Genomic DNA, 16,190 nt, shown 5'->3' on the forward strand with positions numbered 1-16,190 from the left:
GGTGTCTCTGTCAGAGCAGAAATCTTTGGAAAATGTGGCCCCTGATGTACAAAGCATACAGTGCTATTAAAACATCCCGGAGGGTCATCACCGCATAACGAACAGTGGCATAGCACTGGAATGCAATTCCCCCCCCTACCCACCTGTCAATGTGCTTCTACCCTGAATGGAAAGGATCACTTCTAAAGGTAGTTCTATTTCCCTAGTCTATACAATTCTTTGTCTTTCTCCAAAGACTGCCCACAATGTCTTGACTGTGGTGATGCTTTTGAGATGTGGGCATCTGTTCGCTAGGGACTAGGATTGAGACCAACTAGCTCTTTTCACAGAGGCTAATGAGCAACAGCTATCGAATGATAACAATTTAGGTGTCAACCTGGCCTGGATTCAAACTAGTGAGAGAGATGTGAAAAGTATCATTATATTCCCTGACCTTTCAGGTCATCAAAAGCTGATTTTTTAAAAATAAATTAAGGGCCTCCATTTATAGTGCTGCATGGAGAGGACAGTTTTTCATTATACAGATGGCAAATGTGAGGGAAGGCCTGGGAAAAATGGGATTTCAGTGAGTTTTTTCATTATTAATGTTCATGAAGGGCTAAATTTCACCTCATTCACCACTAAGCAGAAATCTCTCTCTCTCTATTCTTTCATTATTCCTTTGTGAAAAATAATAAATTTCCACTCTGGAATGCACAGCACACTTCACATATTTCCCCCATGTGAAATTTTGCCTTTTTGGGACCTTTTTTTTAGTGGGAAATGGTAGAAATTTGAGAGGAAACAGAAATATCTTTGCTTTTAATGACACTGACAGAACCAGATTTGTCTCCATTCTTTTTGCTGCTGCTCCACATTTTTATGCACCACTCTGTCTCCTTTTTTGCTTTTAATAACCGTCAGATGCAGAGGAAAGTGTTGTTCATTGTCAGCCACAGTGATTGTAGAGCTTGACATGCCAGTGCACTTTACATGCCTGTAAACTGGCCTGCCGGGACTTTTCAACACTTAATCAGAGCATCTGGTACAATAACATACAATAGGTCCCAGTCCTGAAGACCTTTTTCAGCTGTTACTCAAAATTCCTGTTAACTTCAATGGGAGTTTTGCCTGCTTAAGGTCGAGGTGAGAACTTCCAGAGTTGGTCAATGCTAATAAAATTAGCGAACATGACCTTGCTTTCTCAGCTAATAATTTCCTTGCAGCTACTATGACATGTGACCAATCTGCTGTTGTAACTCATGGGCCAAATCCTGCTCTCCTTGCTCAACTGCATAGTTCCATGGAAGTCAATGGGTCACACACCGGCCCGTACAATGGCTTCTTTGAGCTGCTCCAGCAAACAGTCTAAATTCTGTTGTTTGTGCCAGCAGTTAATTGCATCTGCCACAATGTGGGACACCAACTGGAGGTCAAGAGGAAGCCTCTTGGAAGATCCCACTAAGAACAACATTATTTTTTTCTAATAAAATAAACCAGTAAATTCATATTTGGGAACTTATAAGTAGCATGTACACAACTTGTGTAGCAATCAGTGTCATTATCTGATATTATGACAATTTCTATCCCACTATCAACCTCAGCCTAGACCAATCCACACAAGCGGTCCATTTCCTGGACACTACTGTGCTAATAAGCGACGGTCACATAAACACCACCCTATACCGGAAACCTACTGACCGCTATACTTACCTACATGCCTCCAGCTTCCATCCAGGACATACCACACGATCCATTGTCTACAGCCAAGCTCTACAATACAACTGCATTTGCTCCAATCCCTCAGACAGAGACAAACACTTACGAGATCTCTATCAAGCATTTTTAAAACTACAATACCCACCTGCTGAAGTGAAAAAACAGATTGACAGAGCCAGAAGAGTACCCAGAAGTTACCTACTACAGGACAGGCCCAACAAAGGAAATAACAGAACGCCACTTGTCACCTTCAGCCCCCAACTAAAACCACTCCAGCACATCATCAAAGATCTACAACTTATCCTGAAAAATGATCCCTCACTCTCACAGATCTTGGGAGACAGATTAGTCCTCACTTACAGACAGCCCCCCAACCTGAAGCAAATACTCTCCAGCAACACACCACACAACAAGAACACTAACCCAGGACCTATCCTTGCAACCAAGCCCGATGCCAACTCTGTCCACGTATTTATTCAAGTGACACCATCATAGGACCTAATCACATTAGCCACACCATCAGGGGCTCATTCACCTGCACATCTACCAATGCGATATATGCTATCATGTGCCAGCAGTGCCCCTCTGCCATGTACATTGGCCAAACCGGACAGTCTCTGTGCAAAAGAATAAATGGACACAAATCTGACATCAGGAATCGTAACATTCAAAAACCGGTAGGAGAACACTTCAACCTCTCTGATCACTCAGTAACAGACTTAAAGGTGGCAATTTTGCAACAGAAAGGCTTCAAAAACAGACTCCAATGAGAAACTGCTGAGCTTGAATTAATATGCAAACCAGATACCATTAACTTGGGTTTGAATAGAGACGGAGTGGCTGGGTCATTACACATATTGAATCTATTTCCCCATGTTCAGTATCCTCCTCACACCTTCTTGTCAACCGTCTAAATGGGCCATCTTGATTATCACTACAAAAGTTTTTTTTCTCCTGATGATAATAGCTCATCTTAATTAATTAGCCTCTTACAGTTGGTATGGCTACTTCCATCTTTTCAAGTTCTCTATATGTGTATATATATCTTCTTACTCTATGTTCCATTCTATGCATCCGATGAAGTGGGCTGTAGCCCACAAAAGCTTATGCTCAGATACATTTGTTAGTCTCTAAGGTGCCACAAGTACTGTTCTTTTTGTGGATGCAGACTAACACGGCTGCTACTCTGAAACTTATCTGATAGGTAGCATTTGTTCTATATTTGGGCACCAGAACCACACAGCAATATTTTGGAGTTGTCTCCCCCCAAATTAACCCATAGACAACATTGATATCAGAAAGGAGCTGTCTGTACTTTAATATTACATGGAGTCGGTCAAATGAGGGGACATCAGGCTTTATGTCAGTCTAGTTTATTACCCATACCAAATCCTTGGTTTTATAGAGTCTAATTCTTTTGAGATAATAAGTGCTTCTTGCAAGAACACTAACGTGTTAAATGTTCCATTCAGGATGGGGCCCATATGTTTAACAAAGGAGTCTCTTCTTTTAGGACCAAGCTTTTAAATCCTTACTCAAGAAGATTCCCATTGATATCATGATCTGTCCCCTAATTAAGTCATGTGCATAATCCCCATTCTATCAACATTCCACTCCCAAAAACTCAATAGCCAGGGAGAAATGAATGTTTGGATTCATTCTTGTTTTTCCTTACTGGACGTTTATTTAACACCGGAAAGATTATTAAAGATGTTATCATCTCAGAGAGAGTTCACAGGGGGATTTCTCTCTGACTGTATTATTATTCCAAACACAGTCGGCTGGCTGTTATCTTTAGCTAATAAATGTATATTAAACAGGCAACACAGCTCAACTGTGCACTGACCGTAATTTCATTTGGATTTTGATATAATGTAAATATCATATTATGATCAGCTTTGTTCAGTTTAAAATGGTTCTACCTTTCCTGGCTTATCTGACAATCCCTTAGGTAATGGCTCATTGTCACCTTTTGGGTTAATGGAGCTTTAACTGAAGTTCTCTTTTAATATTTTCAGCCCTATTTTATTTGTGCTGCTTGCTGCTGAATTATCAGTTCTGTTGACAATTTGTATGGACTGTTACCATTTAAAGACCATATTATCTCTGTAGTCCCCATCCCTGGAGTAGAAGGTAGAGCCAGGCTCCAAGGGATTGGGTTATTGCAATGGGCTTTACATGGAACTACACCTTAAGACCACCCAGAAACTACAGCTAGTGCAGTACACACAGAAAACTTGTTTGCTTATTCTTCTTGCCAGTGAATTGGTTTCCAATTCATTTCCATTTGCATTTCGACATACTGGTTTTAACCTACAATGCCCTCAATGGTTTAGATCATAAGTACCTCAGAGACCATCCCCTGTGAAATCAGCTGCTGCAGTTGAGCCCCTTGTTTAATTGAGATGGTTTGCATGCAGGGGGCCAGGTTCTCAGCTGGTGAAAATCAGCCTAGCTCCATTGACTGTCAACAGAGCTACACCAGTTTACACAAGGTGGGAATCTGGCCTACGATGTTTTCAATTTTAATTTTTATGCATATAACTACACCGCCAGATGGAATTTTTAAAAATAAATAAATACAGCTAATAAATAAAAGCTGCTCACCCCCCTCCCACCACTGATCATCATCTGGCAGAGGGTTCTGCCTAACCAATTCCCACGTACATCTCTTCTCTCTTGTCTTCTCCTCCTTGTCACAGATGCAACAGCCAAACCATCACAAGCATCCCAGTTTCTTTCTTTCTTTCTTTCTTTCTTTCTTTCTTTCTTTCTTTCTTTCAGAAACTTGGTTTCAGGTGAACCTGTTCTCAGAGAGGCAGTACCAGGGAGGACCGATTCAGGTTATGCGGTGGAAACTGTAGAAGACTCAGTGGTTTTGCATGATTTTTGACCCTGCACCAGTCATCACTCGTCAGTTTGGGGGTAGTTTTACTTTGAGTTGTGGTTTCATTTGAGTCCAAATGCAGAGGGATGAGAACTCAGCACCCACCAGACTGAAGCTGCCAAATAGGTCGGAGGTTTGGGAGTGTGTGTGTGTCTTTCTTGTCATTTTCATGCTCAAGATGCTCACCACCTTCATAGTCCTTTCACATCGCCAGCTCTGCCTCTGTGTTTTTAGGCCCACTTCCAAATCTGTGACTTCAGGAGAATTTGCCTTAGTTTGAGAAGCACCAGCCTTTGATCCCAGCAACCAAGGTCTTTATTTTTTTAAGATGGTAATTAAGTGAATTAGTAATGGAAAGTTTTTGCACTTAATGGTCCATTAGGTGTCTGAAAAGCTCTGTTTAAAAAACCAAACCAAAAAAATACCCTCCTGTAGCTGTTTTCTGTTATCTTTCCAATTAAATAGCTCTAAATTGAAGGTATGAATTTACAGTTCAGGAAGTGTTTAGTATTTAAACTCCATACAAATCAAAAGGCAAGACATTCACTAGCACAGACTACTATTGTTCGTTTATTATGAAAGCCCTGTGATATAGAGCCCTGTGATATAGAGCACGTGGACCCATTTGCACCCAGCCTTGGGTTTGAGGTGTGATGTGTCTGTGAACCTCAATTTGTGTCCTCAGTGGCCTTACTACTCTCCAACACACACCTTCCTCAACCTAAATGAGCCCAGGGTACCCCAGCTTCATGTTTGCCACACCCAAACTCCCCCAGAACCTGTAAACTGGGCTTGGCTGTCCTAACCCATCACAATCTGAACTCTGCAAGGTTCATCCAACTGCATTGCTTACATTATGTATCCACAGCACATCAGCTGTCCACCTCTAGGAGAGAAATATGGGCCTGTGACTAGAGCTCCTAGGTGCTATGGTATACAAATAATAAATAATAATAAAAATAATTCCCAGCACAGAATGCTGAAAATTTATTGTCTGTTTACTGGATATACAGGAATTGTGCCACTACAACACAATTATTTACAGCTATAGAATAACGGCAAGCACAACGTACTGCATCTCTGTTAAACCACATTGTACTGCCTATTTGTAACATACTAAGAGACTTATATTCCATTCCATTCTTTTCCTTTTCTTTAACCTATGCTGCAATGACATGTAATAAAACTACCAGACTCCATAAGCAGAATGGGACACTTATTGTTACATTAAAAAAAATTACACTTAAAAGATAAATAGCCTGAATTCTTCCCTGAATTAGGGGTGATTTGCTCGAGAGCCACCAGCACCAAAGTGGCTCTAGAACTGAGGTTTTCACCCACAGAGGATCACCTGGTGGTGTAACACTGACATGATGTCTCCTATACTACAGCTGATCCCTACGTCTGGCAGAGGTCATGTGGCTAGCAGAAAGGTGGCATGGCCAGGAGTGTTCCCTGGGCCAAGCCGCAGAGACAACCCGCGCCTACTGCATTGCGGGGGCAGAGTGAGGGCTTCCAAAGTGTTACTAAGCATGCTCAGTCCGTGTCAGCATGCTCAGTACAAGCCAAGTAGCAAATCGGGGGGAGGGCATGACCCTGCATACCCCTCCCCCCACACGTAGCCTATGCTGAGCTGTCCCTTGCCTTGGGACCATTGGCAACAGGCACGAGTTCGAGCAGCTCTCACCCCCAAGATCAGTGGGGGTGCAAAAGTGGCTATTAGCCTCCATGGCTTGTGCTGTGTACTGTTCAGTGGCAGCTGAGGAGTGAAGCCTTTGTGTTGTTAGGAAACCCAGGCATACATCAGGGTGGTGGGAATGCAGAGTAAATGTAAAACACAATGCTTCAGGCTCCTCATTTTCCAAGTATGATGATTTGTAGCTGCAGTCTTATTTTTAGTGTAATTTCATTAAAAGTGTTAAAAACCTGGACTTTCTAAGTTCTGAATGCTTCCACTTAATCATTCAGGGCAGAGGGCATGATAAATATTGTAAAACTCAGTTCTCTTGAGAGACTCATTATTACATAGGATAGAACTAATTGTGTCCCTGCCCCCTTCCCCCATAAATAAAACAAATGATCTTGTCGGGGAAGGCCAGATCCTGTAATTAACTGCACATAGACAGACCCCTGAGCCTAGGCAGAACCTTATGGACGTCACAGGGGCACCACACAAGCACAGAGGTCTGTTGAGTGAATTGCAGGCTTGGAGCCTAAGCCCATAGGTAATATTCAAGAAACTCTCATGATTAACAGTAGTAAGAGTTTCAGAGTAGCAGCCATGTTAGTCTGTATTCGCAAAAAGAAAAGGAGTACTTGTGGCTCCTTAGAGACTAACAAGAGTGGATTTTCCACTGAATGCATCCGATGAAGTGAGCTGTAGCTCACAAAAGCTTACGCTCAAATAAATTTGTTAATCTCTAAGGTGCCACAAGTCCTCCTTTTCTTTATGGTAGTAAGAGTGTTTACACATGCAGCATACTTACAAAATGACAATCAGAGCTGAGTGAATGATTTTTTTAAAAATTATTTTTTGCCTGTTTTCCTCTTCTCAACATATGTGTGAACAGATTCTGGGTTTTTTTCAGATGTGTTATTCAAAATTATTTGACAATATTTTTTTCTACCAAAATAAGAACATAAGAACAGCCATACTGGGTCAGACCAAAAGTCCATCTAGCCCAGTATCCTGTCTTCCGACAGTGGCCAGTGCCAGGTGCACCAGAGGGAATGAACAGAACTGGTAATCATCAAATGATCCATCCCCTGTCACGCATTCCCAGCTTCTGGCAAACAGAGGATAGGGACACCATCCCTACCCCTCCTGGCTAATAGCCATTGATGGACCTATCCTCCATCAATTTATCTAGTTCTTTTTTGAACCCTGTCTATAGACTGCTATCTGAGTAATGTTACTTAGCTGTGGTTGGTCACATAACTCATTATTCCTGGTTCTTGGTTGTCCAAAAGACTTACAAATGGATTTCAGGTGCAAACATTCACAAAGAATTATTTTTAAATTAACTTTCCATGAATATTCAAACACATGAGTGCCAGAGAACTGGCTGAGTGCCCTAGTAGATGGTCACTAGAATAAGCTTCTTGGACCCAACCTTTGGATCCTACGTGCATTCAAGGCAGCTGGATCTGAGTAGAGTCCAAATACTGTCTGTAGCTCTGGGCCTCTAGAACACATTTCTGGGTGAAGGCTTGTTGCCTGAAATGCTGTCCTTGGCATGTGAGACTCCACAGATCAATTCCTCTAGGACCTGAAACCTGTGCTGAACCTCTCAAGCCCCCCAGTTTGCTCTGCGTACTCCTCCAGTATCTACCTGCACTTGTGGTCACTCTGGATTACCATTTAACTCTTTGGGGACACATGGCACAGTAAGGCAATAATCACAGGCTTTGCATAGGACATTCCTACGGTCATTCTACTTTTAAACAACACAGGAGAGTTACACATCTATGCAAACCAATAGATGTCTGAATGCAATTCTCCCCCCACCCTGCCCACCTCCCGCAGAGTCCTTATCACTCCTGACAGTCCTCAGGTTTGATTAGTGTCCTTGGGGGAAGGCACGCCCCTTCTGCCCCCCTTGTCTTTCAGGTAGTGGACTCACTCCCTTGCATAGACAGTATGTCTCTTTTAAAATAAAAATGTGACACCTTCTCTGGTTCTCCTTCCACTGGGGGTTTCCTTACTCCAAGCCCCTGGTTGGCTGTTGGGCAGAGGGTTATTGCAAGTCAGTGGCTTGGCCACTAGCAATGCCACAGTCCCAGCCGGTTAGAACAATTCAGTGCTGACGACTCCTTTGTGGCTTCAGCTTCTCAGACATAGTCTGCTCCTGATACAAATTGAGAGGTGCTAGTCCACACTGAAGATTACAGTCATAGACGATATTTCACAAAACCAAAAGGAATCCATGGACATATGTACTGGGACTCACAGGGACTGAAAATGTTTAGCAACATTCATCCATCTCTAACAGGAATCCCTGCATTCCTTAAAATGGACTATCCCTTAGAAGTAAGCTACTAGAGAAAGTAACTTATTGTCTACCCCAAAACAGGATTTTAGCTCCAGCAAGGACATTACAAAGTTGCACGTAGAGAAATGCAGCAAGAGGCACTAACTGTATTGTGCACTGTCATCAGACATGAGCTGCACTCTGGCACTTGCTAGGGACTTTACAGGACTAGTGCAAAACCACGTTCATGGGCCCCTTGAGAGTTGGAAGTCATGCCAAAATCATGAGCTTTTATTATTGCTAACTTTCCATTCAGACCAGGGCGGCTGTTGCATTTGCTTCCCTTTCAGTACAGCACTGGCTCCACCTCAACATTTGCACCTTATAAAGTGTTGTCGTGACCCGACTAGATCAGTTTATATAAGGCCCTTCAAGATCTCCAGTAATGAAGAGTAAATAACTGGGGAAAGCTTTCTCTCACTTTGCAACTTTCTTTCTGTCTCAAAAGAAATAAAACAACTTACTTAACAGCATTCTTTAATCTTCTGCACCAGTGGCCTCCTTTATAGGGTGTTATACAGAGCCAGTGTAAATCCAACCCCAGTAATGGGGTCAATGTTTCTCAACAGGTGTTGGGTGGATACAGTGTAAGATCTATTTTTTCAATAAATGTCAAGCCAGAAGGCTTGCTGTTCATACACAGGCAAGTTTAACATGTGGTTCTCTCGTTCTCTGCCCCCCCTTCTTTGTCCTTTCCAACAGCCCAGCAAAGGCTCTGATTTAATAAATGCAAAGAAAGGATGCAAGTTGCATAGCTTTATGAACAAGAGTACTGAAAAGGTCGAACATCTTCTGTGCTACGGCACAACAAACAGTACAAGTGTTGGAATCAAACATCTGTATTCTTGAAATAATTCTTTTCTCCTAGCTCCTGTTGTTGCAATGTAGTTTCCTTCCACTAGGGGGGCTGCAAAACAAACTTCTCCTGGAGAGGAAGCAGATTCCACCTAGTAATTCAAAAAGATGAAAGTACTAGATTTATAATCAGCCTGGGGCCTGGATCCTGAAGTCCTGAATTACCCCTCAATAAGGCAACATGCCCTCTGAAGTCAATGGGAGGTTTGACAGAGGAAGGCGTCCACTATAGTGCTCATGTTTACCAAGCTGAAATCAGAAACCGAGGAAACATCAGGAATAGCATGACATGATTGCAGTCACTGTGCAGTGACACAGTAATGGTCAGTCCACAGAGTTATAAATTCAGACAGATTGTCATTGAATAAATCTGGACAACATATAAATTCAAGGCCACTGTAATCGGCTCACAGATACTCCATTAGCAGACAGAGGCTAACCCAACGAAATATTAATTGTTCATTGTTAATTATGATCTAACTCTAGATATGAAATGGTTTTGTCAATAGGCCTACAAAAATCTTAATTTATATTAGACTTGATTATAATGTAATTTGTCTGCCAGTCTGATTTCTGGATGGCTGAGTATTATTCAGTTTCAGAGTTATAGCCGTGTTACTCTGTATCAGCAAAAAGAACAAGGAGTACTTGTGGCACCCTAGAGACTAAGAAATTTATTTTGAGCATAAGCTTTTGTGGGCTAAAGCTTCCTACTGTATTTTCCCACTGCATGCATCTGATGAAGTGGGCTTTAGCCCACAAAAGCTTGTGCTCAAAATAAATTTGTTAGTCTCTAAGGTGCCACAAGTACTCCTTGTTCTTTTTGTATTATTCAGTTGTTTTTTAAAAAAATTGATCAACCAGAAACGAATTTATTCATAAAAGAGTGCCCTGTCTTTCTTGAAATTCTTTATTGATAAACTGAGCAACAATCCTGGAAACACTCATGTGTATGAATAGTTCCAATCAACAGCGGAAGTGTGGGCAGGATTGATGCCCTAGATTCTATCTGTCTGACACAGACAAAGTGTCCTCTAAACCTGTTTGACTCTCTCTGGTCAATACTGGAAGTTGGAATCTAACACTCTTTTGCCTAAGTATCATTCTGATTACATCTACCTTTGATTATATCAGCAGACAAGCAATGGTGTCATAGTGTAGAACACCGTCACAGGATCAATGTCTCATTTCCAGCTGGTCAACATTTTTTTTTTTAATTTTTCTTCCAAAAAGTATTTTTGAAAAACAAAAATGGTCATTTATGTTAAAATTTTCCAGTTTGTCATAGAAAAAAATGGCAACTTAAAGCCAATTTTTTTTAACCTAAAACCATGTTTTTTTACTGAAAATATTTACCAGAAAGGGTTTTGAAACTCCAAAACTTTTCATTTTGGAGGGGTTTTTCTGTTGAAAAACCAATATTGTGGTAGGATTTGTTTGTTAAATGGCAGTTTTCTGATATTTCCCATGAAAAATAATTGCCTTTTTTCCCCCAACCAGCTCTAGTTATCAACAAACATCTCAGATATATCTCCCTGTGAGCTTGATGCAATAGCCATTGGACTCAATGATAACACTACCACTGATTTCAATAGAATAGGAGCGGTGCCTATGGCGGGAATATTCTCGCTCTTCCTTCAGATCCTTCTCAAAATCCACTTCAGTGGCACTTCCTGGATGAGGCAGGTCTACTCTTAAAGGTAGTAGGATCAAGGAGTAATGAGTAAGGTAGTAGTAGCAGGTAATAAGTAAGGGGTAGCAGAATCAAGGTCTTTTTTAGTAGTTTCCAAGGTTATTTTGACTTTGTCAGTACCATGAAGCAGCTCAGGTCTTGCAGCTAAATCCTGGTATGATTTAGTAATGATGTAAGTGATTTATTTCTGCTGAGAATATCTTCATAGATTTTCAAGGCCAAAAGGGACCATTAGATCATTTAGTCTGGCCTCCTGCATAACACAGGCATTGCAATTTCATCTAGTAACTTGCACTTGTCTACAGAATGTTTTCTGGGGAGGTGTCCATTCTATACCAGAAGACTTCATGAGACACAAGATTGTACAATGAGATATGGAAATCCAGTAGGACAGTATTGCTTTCTTCTCTCGTTCACATTGAAATTATATATACAAGCTCTCATGGGGAAAAAGGTATAGCTACACATTATTTCAAGAAATAATAAAATGCAGAGTTAAAATAATATCATAGAAGGCCCTGTTCCTGCAAGTGGAACTTTGCATCTTACAAGAGACTTCACTGACATAATTCGAGGTCTGCCCAGGTGAATCAGTTTGCAAGATTGGGGCTAAAAATAGAACAATTAAAAGTATATCAAACATGCTGCAAATGTCCACAAAACTGATCACTAGAGAGGCAGCTAAGTGTAAAACAATGCTGAAGTATACATAATAGTCAAATATTTGTGAGCTCATTTAATTTTACTGCCACTTTAAAATTTTGGCGCTTGACACTGAGAATTAGGAAGGCTGAAGCTGTCAGAATTTGATCTGGATCAACTGCAACATTGGAGTATTTTTTGTTGTATTTTATGAATTTGAGTGAATGTCAATTCAGACGTTGCAAGCATAAAACAAATAGTAACGGTAACACAAGTAAAAATCTTGTTTTCTCTTGAGGAGTTTCAGCTCTCATTTATTTTGGTGGGTGTCACAGTTGCTCAGTAGTTTTTGCAGTTTGGCCTTTCAATGTAAGCTACTTGGGACAGGGACTATATATTCGCTATACTTTGTATAATACCCCGTGCACTGACAGCATGCAATAATGCTACTATAGCATAGTACAATCCAATGTAATAAACAGAACTGCTCGACTGTTCTTTTCCTCCTGGCCATTTTAATCAAAAAAGAAAAATCTTTCATTTTTCCATGGAATTTTTTGAGTTTTCGGTGAGAACTCGAAAATCAAAATTTTTCAGCTGAAAACCCAAATCTTTCAGCTTTCCCCTGAGAATTTTCAGCCAAAAACTTGCAACGAAAAAATGAAAATCCGAATAGAAAGCAGACACTTCTGAAAAAAAATTCATTTAGTCAAAAACCCCAATCTTCTGTCCAGAAAAACTTCCAATGGAAAATTTTTGACCAGTCCTTGTAACAATCAAATTTTCTTCTTTCCTCCTTTACAGGATCCATCACATCATACTACATCGTAAGGAACTGTTACTGTCAGCTAAAGGCATTCCCTGTAGTCGGAGGGCTGTTTATTTGGAGCTTATGATGCATGGCACAGCTTGTACTCATCACGTGTTTGTGTGATTGATAGAGTAGTTGTGTTTGTATAGCCTAGTGCAGTGGTTCCCAAACCCTTTCATACCACAGCTCTCTTTGGATTCACATCTGTTAATATGACTCCTTGGGGGAATAGGGTTGCCAGCTTTCTAATTTCTAAAAACTGGCACCCCTGTCCTGCCTCTCCCCTAGAGGTCCTGCCCCCTTCTCAGCCTCTTCCCACAGGCCCCACCCCTTGCTCCACCTCTTCCCTTGAGGCCCCGCCTCCCGCTCGCTCCTCTCCCAACTCCTCCTTGCTTGATTCTTTCCACCTCCCACTCCCCACCACAGCTGGGCTCCCTCTGTTGTGGGGCTGGGATGGGAGCTGCAGCCTGACGTGGAGCCTGTCTGCCCAGAAGATGGAGGTAGTAGGCACTCCCGGCTGAGCAGGGGCTGGTGCAGGTTGATGACCCTGCGTCTCCCCAACCCCAGCCCGCGGTAATCGGATTTTTGGGTGTCCTGTCAGTTCATCTTTTTTGACTGGACTTTCTGGTTGAAAACCGGACCCCTGTCAACCCTACGGGGGGAGTGGGAGGGAGTTCCAAAGCGAGCGAGCGCACCCCACACGCCACAGAGGCAGCTCTTACGGGTCATATCCTGTGTGACTGGCTGGCCCATATCCACTTCAGGCATTACGACCTGGCTCCTGGAGCATGCGGTTGCATTGCAGCACTACTTAGGTTTGGTCTGCCCCCAGCCTTGACAAGGGGGAGTGTGGGGAGGTCAGGCCAAATTTGAGTGAGTAGTGTTGCAACCCGGTACACCAGGAGTCAGGTCACAACAGCTGGAGCAGGGAACCAGGCCCAGGCAGCCCTGCTGGACAGAAGCCACTTCAACCAGGACATATTTTGGCTTTTTTGCATGTTCTTCCCCACCCCCCTTTTCAACATCTCATGACTCCCTGGTATCCTTATGCACAGTTTGCAAAACTCTGTCCTAGTGTGTAGAAGACTGGAGTGAGACTAAAGAGACCTGGTTTCAATTCTTGATTCTTCCACTAGTCTGCTTGGTGACCCTGTGCAAGTCACTTTCCTGCTTCTGCCTCAGTTTCCCTATCTGTAAAATAGAAATAATGGTACTACCCTCCTTTGTAAAACATTTTGAGACCAAAACATAAACAGTGTTAGATAAGAGCTAGGTATTATTGTTACTGGCAGCACATAGATTATTACAGAGGCTGTATTAAACCCCGAGGAACCAGCTTTATCCGGAGAGGCGGTCTTGTACTTTTTATTAACTGCATTTAGCTCAGGATGAATGTGGCAGGTTTCTGAAAATGTCTGGGTTCACATGAGGCATCCTCATGAGCATAACACAGGAATTAATATAGTTAGATTGTAAACTCTTTGGGGCAAAGACTGGGTGTTTTTCTGTGTTCTGTGTACAGTGCCTAGCACAATGGGATCTGGTCCATGACTGGGGCTTCTGGGGACTACCATAATAAATAAGAAAGTTACCTCCACAGGAGAATTATATCATTTCATTTGCATTGTTACTTCTATACTAGTAACTTGGGGACTGATCCAAAGCCCACAGAGTTAAATATGGGTTTGTCTATTGACTTCAATATGCTTTAAGATCAGACCCTCAATACCCCTCTGTATGGCAGCTGTCTTACTGAAAAATGACTTACCTGAAACAGTGGCAGTCTGGAAGCCCCATGTAAGAGACTGTAAAGATAAAGTCTCCATCTACTTCAAACAGTTCAAGTTATTTGCCTTAGTTTTAAAAGTGTATTATAAATTGCAAGTTAATCTGGAGTCTCTCCCACTAGGTTACCATGTTATTGCCACAACTGTATCCTTGCCAGCAGGAGCTTGCATTGCATAGGTAATCTCGTTCAAATGCACTGACAGTTAAATTTTTAAAGAGCCATATAATCATATCCATAAAGCAAGTTTTTATCCCTTTGTAATTCACTATTAAATGCTTACCTCATTGATTTGCTTCTGCCTATTCCCCTGCCTGATTTCATAACTAGAGGTGGGTGAAATTTTTCTGACATATAGTTTATTAGCTGAAAATGCAGTTTTGGGTGACACAGAACTATCATACATTTGACCCAAATGATTTTATAGCACAGTCAGAGGAAGAGGGTGGTGTAGCATGGCATCCCTTTATATTCTTTAGCCCCACTGCTCAGAGCACTGTCCTGGGATCTGGGAGACCCGGGTTCAAATCACCCCTCTGGAGCATACTCAAAATGGATGATTTTGATTCATCCAAAACTCTGAAAAATTTCAAATTTGTTTCAACCTGAATTTTTTTTCCAGTTTTTCAGACCAAATGGAAAAATCAATTATTTATCCAGCTCTAATCATAACTCATTGTTTATGATGTCACAACTGACATAAATAAAGGTTCATCAGGGATCCGGGTGTGGAATAAGAAGCATGAGTAAGTCACTTCTTAACATAAAAAAGATTCTGGTTTCATGGAAATATTTTTGAATACTAATAAAGAAGGAAGTAAAAGTGTTAAAAAGTTATCATCTTAGTTTGTTTTTGTAGTTTACCATGTTTCCGCAGCACCTTTCCCTCAGTTTGAAAATTAAGTTATCATTTCTTTTAAATTGTGATAAACAATTCTGTAAAATGAAAAGTGCTGTGGGGAAAAAGCAGGTTTAAATTGTCCATGTTTGTAGACCCTGGCAAGCTAGGGTTCCACATAGTTACTGTATACATTGAAATATATAGAATAAACTTGCACAATATATTTTATACTCAGGTGCAATGACTTGCAGTTCAATACCAACCACATGGGATTTCATAGCCTCTAAATGTACCAACATTCCCAATCACATGACCAATTAAAAAAAAACCTAACAAGGATTTCCCAACAGAAAGCATCTGAGAGACATTCAAACCACACAGATGTACAGGCTGCAAGGTGACTGCTCATAAATAAAAGTTGTAATTCATTTGCTCAGGCTACTCTCTGGCTGACACAATATGCCAAGCTTTATCCCTGATGTAGTCTCATTGACTTCAGTGGAGTTAACCTCAGGGTGGGATTGGCCCTTTGACTCAACCATCCTATACTGGGTATTTTGGGTTTTTGTTTTGGTGGGGGGGGGGCGGTGTGGAGAGGAGTGAAAAGGGCACCACTTAGCTTGCAGAAAACACTCACTAATATTTAAGAATACAAAACGACAGTGGAACACCCAGGCGAGCACATGTGAGCTCCCTACAGTCACCCAAGGAGTTCTCTGTATGGTTGCTGTGGTTGTTCTAAGGGGTTATAAATCAATTCATAATGGTGGGACCTTGAAAGTGTTCTGATCCTTATCTCTGCCTGGGAAGAAAAACACATAAAGCCCCACGTGAAAATGTGGTCTTCATGCGAGACTCCAAAGCCTGCTATTTGATGTAGGTAATTGGGGAACACGCTTCAAATTATAAAAGGGCAGGAACATCAGTAACTTTTTTTTTTTTTAAA

The sequence above is a fragment of the Caretta caretta genome, chromosome 12, assembly GCF_965140235.1.
Source record: "Caretta caretta isolate rCarCar2 chromosome 12, rCarCar1.hap1, whole genome shotgun sequence".
Lineage (NCBI taxonomy): Eukaryota > Metazoa > Chordata > Testudines > Cheloniidae > Caretta > Caretta caretta.